Here is a 13,240-nt window from a genome sequence, read left to right as displayed (position 1 = left end):
ATAGAAACGAGAAATTTGTGAATAAATTTGAAGGTTAACAACCGGAATCATTGGGAACGTTATATAATAAGAGGAAAATGTTTTTGATGGAGTGTACATAATAAATCACAGTCGGTTTGATGGGTAAAAGATTAACATAGGAATTGATTTTTGCGTAGTCATTATAAGAAAAATAAAAACGTCGTTAAGGGTAACAATGAAAGTGGTTTGTGCGAAAAATGTCGTTCGTAACAAAAAAAAAACGTCAATTTTGCATGTATGAACAAAAAAACAAACAACAAATCAGAATTTTTTAACATTGATTGCAAATATATCGAAATCAACTATGGAAAGTTTATTTCGCATTTGTGGGAAGCTTTTTTGAGCTTTGAAAATGGAGAAATAACAAAAAAATAGCATAGAAGAAAATAAATCGACCACCTTATTCACCAGATTTAGCCTTCAGCGATTTGTTTTTCAAAAATTATTTGCAAAAGAACGAATTTCATCAGACGACGACGTAAACGTCTTATTTTATCAATTATTTGAAACGATATTTCCTTGGTATTTTTTAATTATATTAAAAATAAACAAAAGTTTTCCAACTTTGGAAAGAAAAGTAGGAAAAATTCGTCTAGAAATAAACCAAAAATAAAACGAAAGAGAAAAAACGAAAGATTTTATTCAAAAGCAAAATTATTGACAAATGACAGATGTCATTGGGTAACGTATAAATACCTCGTAATCAATTTTTGACTTATAACGGTTATTTATTGAAAAAACGACAAAAACTCTGGTTAATGGACGAAATTGACAGTTGAATCAATAGATGAAGTAACGAAATTTTGAATAAACGACAATTATTTTTCGTAAAAATCTCTTGGAAGACTACAAAGTTGACAAATGACAGATGTCTGTGAATAGACTGAGGATTGTAACAATTGTTTGTCGGAAAAATGACAGATAGTTTGAAATAACAACAAATTCGACATTTGACAGGTGTCAACCGATGATTTACAAATAACTGAAAAGTAAACTTTCGAAAATGACAGTTGTTTAATGAAAATAAGACAAGAGAATTGTAAATATTGCGTGTGTCGATCGATAAAGTAACTAAATTAGACACATGACGATTATTTGTAAAAAAAAACGAGAAATTTTATTGAAAAGCAACAGTAGTGACAAATGACAGATGTCATTCGGTAACGTACAAATATCACGTAATCAATTTTTGACAAATTACGGTTATTTATTAATAAAAAAGACAAAAACTCTTATTAATAGACGAAATTGAAAGTTATATAAATTGAAGTAACGAAATTTTGGATAAACGACAATTATTTGTCGTAAAAATCTATTGGAAGACTATAAAGTTGACAAATGACAGATTTCGGTGAATAATATAAGAACTGTAACAATTGTTTGTCGGAAAAATGACAGATAGTTTGAAATAACAACAAATTCGACGTATGACAGGTGTCAGCTGATAATTTTCAAATATCTGAAAGCTAAACTTTCGAAAATGACAGTTGTTTAATGAAAATAAGACAACAGAATTGACAAATGACAAATGTCACATATACCTCGTTACCATTTTGACAAATGACGGTTATCTGTCGAAAAAAAAAAAATATAAAAAACTCCGGAAAGATAATAAAATTGACAAATTACAGGTGTCGGTCGAAGATTTACAAATACTTCAAAACTAAACTTTCAAAAATGACATTTTCCTGTCAAAAATAATACAACAGAATTGAAAAATCTGTCGATAAAGTAACTAAATTTGACACATGACGATTGTTTGTAAAAAAAAAGAAAGATTTTATTGGAAAACAACAGTATTGACAAATGACAGATGTCAATCGGTAACGTACAAATATCACGTAATCAATTTTTGACAAATTACGGTTATTTATTAATAAAAAAGACAAAAACTTTGATTAATAGACGAAATTGACAGTTATATCAATTGAAGTAACGAAATTTTGGATAAACGACAATTATTTATCGTAAAAATCTTTTGGAAGACTATAAAGTTGACAAATGACAGATTTCGGTGAATAATATAAGAACTGTAACAATTGTTTGTCGGAAAAATGACAGATAGTTTGAAATAACAACAAATTCGACATATGACAGGTGTCAGCTGATAATTTTCAAATATCTGAAAGCTAAACTTTCGAAAATGACAGTTGTTTGTTGAAAATAAGACAAGAGAATTGAAAAATCTGTCGATAAAGTAAATAAATTAGACACATGACGATTATTTGTAAAAAAAACGAAAGATTTTATTGAAAAACAACAGTATTGACAAATGACAGATGTCAATCACACAGAAACATGTATTTGAAACTGTATCCTTGTTCAGTAATGGAACGTATAGAAAAATAAAAAGATACTCAAACGCAATAATATTAGTAAAAAGAACAAAATGAAATTTAAAACATTATTGGGACCACAAAGAAAAATAAAGATATGAAGTAGTGAAGAAAATACAAGATTAAATAGAACAGGACATATCGTTGCGAAAAAACAGAGGCATACCAAGAAATACTTGGAAAATTCAAATTGAAGAAGATACTGGAAATGGTAAACGAATATAAAACTATAACTAAAAAAATAAGTAGAAAAATACAATCCAATAATAATCCGGTCAATTTAGACATAAATTCCCATCAATTTGAATGTTCCGTGTATGGAAAAAATTTTATTCAAGGTCAAATGTGAAAAAATGAGTTTTTCGCAATTTTCAGCAAAACGATAAGTTTTATCATAAAAATACATCAGACAAAAATTGTAGATCGTAAAATTATCTACAAAAAATGTAACTATAGTTTTTTTCCTACAAGCCACCATTTCTGAGATATAATGTTTCAAAAAGTTTTTTTCAGCAGTAAAATTTTCTTACAACATTAAAATGAACCGAGACTTTTTGTTTGTGTAAGAAATTTCTGTTGACTGATTAGAACTGTCATAAATTCATCAAATAAATTATCAATTGACGAAGATGTTGCTAATAGACGATGTTATAGTTATTAAATACGATAATAAATCAAAAACATAACTTTGACAACTTTTTGAATCATTATATCTCAGAAACGATTGATCGTAGGAAAAAAATTATTGATACGTTTTTTATAAATAATTTTATGCTCTACAATTTTTGTCTGAAGTATTTTTATGATAAAGCTCACCGCTTTGTGGAAAATTGCAAAAAACTCATTTTTTTACTTTTAATCTTGAATAAAAATTTTTCCGTACAAGGAAATTATGGGGTACAATCACATTTTCATTTTCAATTGTATTTTAAACAATTTTACTGATTTTCAGCTTGATTGTAATTTATGTAGTATAACTGTTATTTTTTGGTCTAATTTGACCGGACTATAAAGGGATTTGTACACACAAAAAGCGTTCAAGAAATTGAAAGGCTGAATGATGATGATGATAATTATACAATATTTTAATGAATTAAATCAATTGCCGGTGTCAGTTTTTTTTTTAATTAAAAATTGGTATATAATGTAAAAAATTAAAAAAAAACGTCGAGTTTTATTAGAATATAAACAAAAAAAAACTAATTCAAGTAATTCAATGATAATTTACTAATGATATGTAAAAAAAGTTGTTGGAAAATTTAGAAAACTTGCTATTCGTTAATTTCCAAACTTTTTTTTTTTTTTTAAAAAACTATTAATAACATTTTTTGATACTAACCTTAACGAAACCGTTTCCCAATCTTCGTAGAAGTCATCGAGGGCTCGTTTTCAAACAACTACTCAAAAATACAAGCGAAAAAATTACATATTAGTTGGTTATAATAAATAAGGTTATGTGCCTAGCTGCAAAGTCTTGCAGCTGGCCAAGATCGGCGCTCGTGCCGAACTGCAGCGACACAGGCGTCTGGACACTCTCCAAACCGTCTCACCGCGACGTCATATTTGCAGAGACGGCGTCGCTCACAGCGAATAATTACACTACATCAACAACAAATAAAAAAGCGACAAACACAAAATTTAAACAAAACTACGATTATAATAATTATATCCAAAGTTAAGATACTTGGAATTTATAAAAAAAAAAAAACTCTTGAAGAGGTTTCTAATACTCCAAACAGCAACTTATATCATTAGATGTTTAGTTGATCCTGGAGGACGTGGAGCTATTATCGATAAAGAAACTGATCCACCAGGACGGTTCCAGAAGTACTCGAACTGACCTAGAGATGTCGGTAGTTATTTGGGCAAAGTTCGAAGACTCCACGTTGTTTAATGGCTATTAATTAATGAATTTGTAAACATGGTAAAAACTGGTTTGAACTAGACCTAACCACCTGCTACCAGCTACGCAATGGTTGAAGAAAAACCACTGGATGATCGTCGACTGAATGGAACAAAAAGAAGAAGTGTGAAGAAGTTTCCGGCGCTTCGTAATCAAAATAATGGACTGAAAATGGAGAATCGGGCCTGAAGAAGACAAAGACCGTTCCATCTGCAGGTTTGAGCCAAAAAATCAAGCAAAAATCAGCACTACGTCACGTATACGTTATTGAAATAATCAAAATTGATGAATTTAAGTTTAAATTGGTATCTCGTACACCCCAATCGCTAAATTTAGCCCTTGGGGATTAATTTTTGTTCCCAAATTTGAAAAATGTATTGGCGGTGAAAGATTTTCCAAAAATGACTATTTTGAAGAAATTCTCATTATAAAAATTGTCCCATATAGGATTTGACGATGGGCCCAGTATAAGCCCAGATTTTGACCAAGTATATACAACTCAGACTCTAGTTTGGAAGCTGTAATTATTCCAAACTTGGTGATACTTTGGGATGCATGGTTTGCAAGCCTATTTGCCTAGATAAACCCAGAAACTGATCTAGTTATTCATAGTTCTGCCCAGCCTGGATGACTTATAGGTTTGCCAAGACCAGCGTCGGCCCAAACTAAGCCCCGTAGTTCAAGTCTGGGGGCTTCTACATGGGGATTCACACGTCTTCTCGTCTTCTCGTTCCATTGAAGTAAAAAAAATAAATTTTATTTCGATTTAAACTTGAGTTATAGTGTAAAAAACATCGCTTCTTTAAAATACTTCAATTTGACGTAATTACATTGTTTTATATAAACGTTTCGTATTACGTATTTAATAATCGATCGCCCCTGGTATTTTCATTTGGAAAATAATCAAAAAATTTGTAGCGAACGAATGAATATTCATTTTAATAACTAGGCAATAATAAAAATTTTACGTTTAGTTTTATTTTCTTCCCCCGTATTTCCTTCTTTTGCCGAACGCGGCTTCCGACCAGCAATCCCACAAATCTACTTAAGGTACGGCTCCACTAAATTTCCCTAACTCCTTTATAATAGCGGATCGTCCTTACGGGACCAGGATAACGTTCTCATTAAGTGAGGCCGTTCAAGCATGCCAACATATCCTGGTGAACATAAACAATGATGCATGCATATTATGCCGACGTCGTCGAGGAGGGGAAGCGACGCGCGTACATGTAGAACTTGCATGCACTGCAGCAGAGGATGAAACAAAATTTTCGAGGTCGCAAACTTCGATTTCGATTCGATTCTACGGGGGTTATTTCTGTGTCGATCTTCGATGATCGCCTCGAGAAGGTGTCAGTGAACTTGGAAGCACCATCCTCCGAGCATCTTCTTTAGTCAGAGAAATATTTAACCTGAATGATGTGTAGATAATTGAATTTCCTCCAGCTTAGTCATTGAACATTTTGTCGTACCTTGCATAGTTAAGTCGCTAGAGGGCGCGCAGTATATTTCGAAACACATTTATTACATTTTCCGAAAAATTATGCTTTTCCGGGGAAAATAGTGAATAGCAAAATTGTAGTATACATAATTCTCGACAACTTTAGTCCGAAACTTTTTTCTGAATAACGGATATAATCGTCGCTAGAGGGCGCACAGTAGTTTTCGAAACACGTTTATTACATTTTCTGAAAAACTATGCTTTTTCGGAAAAAATAATGAATAGCAAAATTGTAGTATACATAATTCTCGACAACTTTAGTCCAAAACTTTTTTCTGAATAACGGATATAATCGTCGCTAGAGGGCGCGCAGTAGATTTCGAAACACATTTATTACATTTTCTGAAAAACTATGCTTTTCCGGGGAAAATAGTAAATAGGAAAGTTGTAGTATTCAAAATTCTCGACAACTTTTGTACGAAACTTTTTTCTGAATAACGCATATTATCGCCGCTAGTGGGCGCGCAGTAGATTTCAAAACTCTTTTTGCATTTTCTGAATAACTATGCTTTTCCGGAGAAAATAGTGAAAAGCAAAGTTGTAGTATATATAATTTCCGACAACTTTTGTCCGAAGCTTTTTTCTGAATAACGGACATTTTCGTCACTGAGGCGCGAAAAATTTTTAAAAATCAGTTTATCGATTTTTCAGGTTAAATAGCATCCTTATGGAGCATAAAATAAGAACGTTACGGACAAAAGTTGTCAGGAATTCTGTAAAATACAACATTTCAATCCTTTTTTCCCGAAAAATCGCCATGGAATCGGAAAAAACGCAAAGACCTAATTACGCGATTATTCCAAGCCCTCTAGCGGGAAAACAAAGGAAAACTGTGAGAAATGTTTCGAACAAAAGTTGTGCGAAATTTTATGCTCTATAAGACTGCTCATAATTTGTTTCCATAGGACGCATAGTTTTTCCGGAAAATTGGAAAAACTGATTTATAAAAAATTTTCGCACCCTCTAGCAGCTAAAATATGAGTTATTCAGAAAAAAGTTTTGAACAAAAGTTATCAGAAATTTTGTATACTACAACTTCGCTTTTTACTATTTTTCTCAGAAAAGCATAGTTTTTTAGAAAATGTTATAAATGTGTTTCGAAATCTACTGCGCGCCCTCTAGCGGCGATAATATGGTTTATTCAGAAAAAAGTGTCCGACAAAAGTTGTCGAGAATTTTGAATACTACAACTTTGCTGTTCACTATTTTTTCCGGAAAAGCATAGTTTTTTAGAAAATGTAATAAATGTGTTTCGAAACCTAGTGCGCGCCCTCTAGCAACGATAATATGCGTTACTCAGAAAAAAGTGTCGAACAAAAGTTGTCGAGAGTTTTGAATACTACAACTTTGCTATTTACTATTTTTTCCGGAAAAGCGTAGTTTTTCAGAAAATGTAATAAATGTGCTTCGAAATCTACTGCGCGCCCTCTAGCGGCGATAATATGCGTTATTCAGAAAAAAGTGTCGAAAAAAGTTGTCGAAAATTTTGATAATACAACTTTGCTATTTACTATTTACCCCGGAAAAGCATAGTTTTTCAGAAAATGTAATAAATGTGTTTCGAAATCTACTGCGCGCCCTCTAGCGGCGATAATATGCGTTATTCAGAAAAAAGTGTCGAACAAAAGTTGTCGAAAATTTTGATTACTACAACTTTGCTATTCACTATTTTTTCCGAAAAAGCATAGTTTTTCAGAAAATGTAATAAACGTGTTTCGAAAACTACTGCGCGCCATGTAGCGGCGATAATATGCGTTATTCAGAAGATAGTTTCGGACAAAAGTTGTCGAGAATTTTGATTACTACAACTTTGCTATTCACTATTTTTTCCGAAAAAGCATAGTTTTTCAGAAAATGTAATTAATGTGTTTCGAAAACTACTACGCGCCATGTAGCGGCGATAATATGCGTTATTCAGAAAAAAGTGTCGAACAAAAGTTGTCGAAAATTTTGGATACTACAACTTTGCTTTTCACTATTTTTTCCGGAAAAGCATAGTTTTTCAGAAAATGTAATAAATGTGTTTCGAAAACTATTGCGCGCCATGTAGCGGCGATAATATGCGTTATTCAGAAGATAGTTTCGGACAAAAGTTGTCGAGAATTTTGATTACTACAACTTTGCTATTCACTATTTTTTCCGAAAAAGCATAGTTTTTCAGAAAATGTAATAAATGTGCTTCGAAAACTACTGCGCGCCCTCTAGCGGCGACAATATGCGTTATTCAGAAAAAAGTGTCGAACAAAAGTTGTCGAAAATTTTGAATACTACAACTTTGCTATTCACTATTTTTTCCGGAAAAGGATAGTTTTTCAGAAAATGTAATAAACGTGTTTCGAAAACTACTGCGCGCCATGTAGCGGCGATAATATGCGTTATTCAGAAGATAGTTTCGGACAAAAGTTGTCGAGAATTTTGATTACTACAACTTTGCCATTTACTATTTTTTCCGGAAAAGCATAGTTTTTCAGAAAATGTAATAAACGTGTTTCGAAAACTACTGCGCGCCATGTAGCGGCTATAATATGCGTTATTCAGAAGATAGTTTCGGACAAAAGTTGTCGAGAATTTTGATTACTACAACTTTGCTTTTCACTATTTTTTCCGGAAAAGCATAGTTTTTCAGAAAATGTAATAAATGTGCTTCGAAAACTACTGCGCGCCCTCTAGCGGCGACAATATGCGTTATTCAGAAAAAAGTGTCGAACAAAAGTTGTCGAAAATTTTGAATACTACAACTTTGCTATTCACTATTTTTTCCGGAAAAGGATAGTTTTTCAGAAAATGTAATAAACGTGTTTCGAAAACTACTGCGCGCCATGTAGCGGCGATAATATGCGTTATTCAGAAGATAGTTTCGGACAAAAGTTGTCGAGAATTTTGATTACTACAACTTTGCCATTTACTATTTTTTCCGGAAAAGCATAGTTTTTCAGAAAATGTAATAAACGTGTTTCGAAAACTACTGCGCGCCATGTAGCGGCTATAATATGCGTTATTCAGAAGATAGTTTCGGACAAAAGTTGTCGAGAATTTTGAATACTACAGCTGTGCTCTTCACTATTTTTTCCGGAAAAGCATAGTTTTTCAGAAAATGTAATTAATGTGTTTCGAAGTTAAGTTTTTCGCTGGGTCGCATAGTTTTTTCGAAAAATAGAGAAATAAATGCAATAACAGCAATTTTTGGTACATATTTGTCAATATTTCCGATCCCCCCATTTTCGAGACTGCGGTAACTCAAATTCGGTTTCAGACGGCCGAAATACACGGGAATTATTGGTGTAGAAACGTATGGTTACAAATTTTATTATTACAAATTATATTTTCATTTCATAAACGAGATTTACGAAACTTCCTTTTATAAGTGAATTTCTAAAGTTTCTCGTATGAAATTTCGGTGAAATTCCATTCTGGAGGTAAATTTATTCGGTTTTGATTTGCTTCGCGTGAGTTTCTCCCACATACTTTCTGTTGTAGATAAGAAACATATTCAGAAACGTGCTTCAACTGCAAAATTATTTGAAATATACACATCCAGATACACCGCTTATACATAGTGAGTCAATTAAATAAAAAATTCAAATTCGACTTCAAAAAAACGTATTAGCCTCATTGGTAATGTACCATCAGCCCGTCTGGTATCAATTATTAACAGATTTTTCGAAAAAAACTTTTGTTTCGAAACGAAAAACGTCAGTTAGATGCTGGAATCAACGGTTGAGAATCCGAATGCACCATCAAGTCTTTATAGTATTTTTAGAAACAAATACCATTCGAATAATTTATAGCATTTGTTCCCGAAGTGATCCAGGCATATTCAACAGAGATCTACCAGCTTTAGATCAGTAATTCCTGTCCAGGAGAACACCAGATTATCCATGGAAGAGACTCAACAGGGGTCTAAGTGAATTTCAATTGATTGATCATCACAGTCGGTTTATTTAGAGATACTAGATGTCTAATGAAGTTATTTATAATTAGAAAGTGGGTTGAGATGAATAAAAAAACTTTGAGGACCTTGTTAGTAGGATCAAATCAGTCGACACACTCTGCAATCGCGGCGTTTAAGAATTGGACACAACAAGTGACGAAGCTGCATCTTATTGCAACAGGGCCGTAATCACATCAAAGAAAGATGATCCACTAATTGTCAACTGAGGAATCGGGCTCTCATCGGTGTTAAAATCCAATAAAAGCTAAAATTGGATGTGAATCTTCGCTATTGAAACGATTAAACCAACGTTGAGACGTTCCTTCATGAACCGGGTCTTTCCCTTCGATTTTCCGTATTTTCCTTATGAATATTTTGACAGGAAGGGAGTTGAGGGAGTTCAGCATCCAGGTCCCTTTTTATAAATTTCTTTTAACGGGAAAAATATTGTGTACAGTGAACGTGGGTATAAAAAAATCAAAAATCTGATTGAAGATAGGAAGTTGCTTTTGAAAATTTTAGGTTTGAGTTGTTTAATTAGTTTTGGGATATTCTGAATGACTGTAAATAATTTTAGATGTTCGTAGAGCTATAAAAGAAATTGGATTTTTTTATCCCCAATTTTTTGTTTCCTTTCTAGTTTTTATAGACAAAAGATTTGACTGTACATTTTCAAACTCATTTTTTGTATTTACTGAAAAACTATGCTTTTCCGGGGAAAATAGTGAATAACAAAGTTGTAGTATACAAAATTCCCGATAACTTTTTTACGAAACTTTTTTCTGAAAAACGCTTATTATCGCTGCTAGAGGGCGCGCAGTATATTTCAAAACTCATTATCTTGCATTATCTGAAAACCTATGCTTTTTCAAGGAAAATAGTAAACAGCAAAGTTGTAGTACACAAAATTCCCTACAGCTTTTGTCCGAGACTTTTTTTTGAATAACGCTTATTATCGCTGCTAGAGGGCGCGCAGTAGGCTTCGAAACACATTTCTTACATTTTCTCAAAAACTACGCTTTTTCGGGAAAAATAGGGGAGGGCAAAGTTGTAGTATACAAAATTCCCGATAACTTTTGTACGAAACTTTTTTTTAAAAAACGCTTATTATCGCTGCTAGAGGGCGCGCAGTATATTTCAAAACTCATTTCTTGCATTATCTGGAAACCTATGCTTTTTCAAGGAAAATAGTGAATGACAAAGTTGTAGTATACAAAATTCCCTACAACTTTTGTCCGAAACTTTTTTCTGAATAACGCACATTATCGCCGCTAGAGGGCACCCAGTAGATTTCAAAAGTCATTTCTTGAATTTCCTAAAAAACTATGCTTTTCCGGGTAAAATAGTAGAAGATAAAGTTGTAGTATACAAAATTCCCGATAACTTTTGTACGAAACTTTTTTTTGAAAAACGCTTATTATCGCTGTTAGAGGGCGTGCAGTATATTTCAAAACTCATTTCTTGCATTATCTGAAAACCTATGCTTTTTCAAGGAAAATAGTGAATGACAAAGTTGTAGTATACAAAATTCCCTACAACTTTTGTTCGAAACTTTTTTCTGAATAACGCACATTATCGCCGCTAGAGGGCACCCAGTAGATTTCAAAAGTCATTTCTTGAATTTCCTAAAAAACTATGCTTTTCCGGGTAAAATAGTAGAAGATAAAGTTGTAGTATACAAAATTCCCGATAACTTTTGTACGAAACTTTTTTTTGAAAAACGCTTATTATCGCTGTTAGAGGGCGTGCAGTATATTTCAAAACTCATTTCTTGCATTATCTGAAAACCTATGCTTTTTCAAGGAAAATAGTGAATGACAAAGTTGTAGTATACAAAATTCCCTACAACTTTTGTCCGAAACTTTTTTCTGAATAACGCACATTATCGCCGCTAGAGGGCACCCAGTAGATTTCAAAAGTCATTTCTTGAATTTCCTGAAAAACTATGCTTTTCCGGGTAAAATAGTAGAAGATAAAGTTATAGTATACAAAATTCCCGATAACTTTTGTACGAAACTTTTTTTTGAAAAACGCTTATTATCGCTGTTAGAGGGCACCCAGTAGATTTCAAAAGTCATTTCTTGAATTTCCTAAAAAACTATGCTTTTCCGGGTAAAATAGTAGAAGATAAAGTTGTAGTATACAAAATTCCCGATAACTTTTGTACGAAACTTTTTTTTGAAAAACGCTTATTATCGCTGTTAGAGGGCGCGCAGTATATTTCAATACTCATTTCTTGCATTATCTGAAAACCTATACTTTTTCAAGGAAAATAGTAAATAACAAAGTTGTAGTACACAAAATTCCCTACAACTTTTGTCCGAGCCTTTTTTTTTGAATAACGCTTATTATCGCTGCTAGAGGGCGCGCAGTAGGCTTCGAAACACATTTCTTGCATTTTCTGAATAACTACGCTTTTCCGGGGAAAATAGTAGAAGATAAAGTTGTAGTATACAAAATTCCCGATAACTTTTGTACGAAACTTTTTTTTGAAAAACGCTTATTATCGCTGTTAGAGGGCGTGCAGTATATTTCAAAACTCATTTCTTGCATTATCTGAAAACCTATACTTTTTCAAGGAAAATAGTAAATAACAAAGTTGTAGTACACAAAATTCCCTACAACTTTTGTCCGAGCCTTTTTTTTTGAATAACGCTTATTATCGCTGCTAGAGGGCGCGCAGTAGGCTTCGAAACACATTTCTTGCATTTTCTGAATAACTACGCTTTTCCGGGGAAAATAGTAGAAGATAAAGTTGTAGTATACAAAATTCCCGATAACTTTTGTACGAAACTTTTTTTTGAAAAACGCTTATTATCGCTGTTAGAGGGCGTGCAGTATATTTCAAAACTCATTTCTTGCATTATCTGAAAACCTATACTTTTTCAAGGAAAATAGTAAATAACAAAGTTGTAGTACACAAAATTCCCTACAACTTTTGTCCGAGCCTTTTTTTTTGAATAACGCTTATTATCGCTGCTAGAGGGCGCGCAGTAGGCTTCGAAACACATTTCTTGCATTTTCTGAATAACTACGCTTTTCCGGGGAAAATAGTAAATAACAAAGTTGTAGTATACAAAATTCCCGATAACTTTTGTACGAAACTTTTTTTTGAAAAACGCTTATTATCGCTGCTAGAGGGCGCGCAGTAGGCTTCGAAACACATTTCTTTCATTTTCTGAAAAACTATCCTTTTTCGGGAAAAATAGTAGGTAACAAAGTTGTAGTATACAAAATTTCCGATAACTTTTGTACTAAACTTTTTTCTGAATAACGCATATTATCGCCGCTAGAGGGCACCCAGTAGATTTCAAAAGTCATTTTTTGAATTTCCTGAAAAACTATGCTTTTCCGGGTAAAATAGTAAAAAACAAAGTTGTAGTATACAAAATTCTCGATAACTTTTGTACGAAACTTTTTTTTAAAAAACGCTTATTATCGCCGCTAGAGGGCGCGCAGTAGAATTCTAAACCCATTTCTTGCATTATCTGAAAAACTATGCTTTTCCGGGGAAAATAGTAAACAGCAAAGTTATAGTATACAAAATT

General features: G+C 32.8%; 1 long non-coding RNA gene across 1 annotated transcript in view; it reads right to left on the bottom strand.

The window, feature by feature from the left end:
* LOC130444615 (uncharacterized) overlaps nt 1-3,884 on the bottom strand; it is a 33,714-nt gene extending 29,830 nt beyond the window's left edge. The window contains exon 1 of the long non-coding RNA XR_008909979.1: nt 3,697-3,884. This is a non-coding gene — a long non-coding RNA (uncharacterized LOC130444615). The remainder of the gene's footprint in view (nt 1-3,696) is intronic.
* Between the last annotated feature and the right edge of the window lie 9,356 nt (nt 3,885-13,240).

Source organism: Diorhabda sublineata, chromosome 5 (assembly GCF_026230105.1).
Source record: "Diorhabda sublineata isolate icDioSubl1.1 chromosome 5, icDioSubl1.1, whole genome shotgun sequence".
Taxonomy (NCBI): domain Eukaryota; kingdom Metazoa; phylum Arthropoda; class Insecta; order Coleoptera; family Chrysomelidae; genus Diorhabda; species Diorhabda sublineata.
The sequence above is the reverse complement of the archived record's forward strand: the minus strand, read 5'-3'. Positions and strand labels throughout refer to the sequence as shown.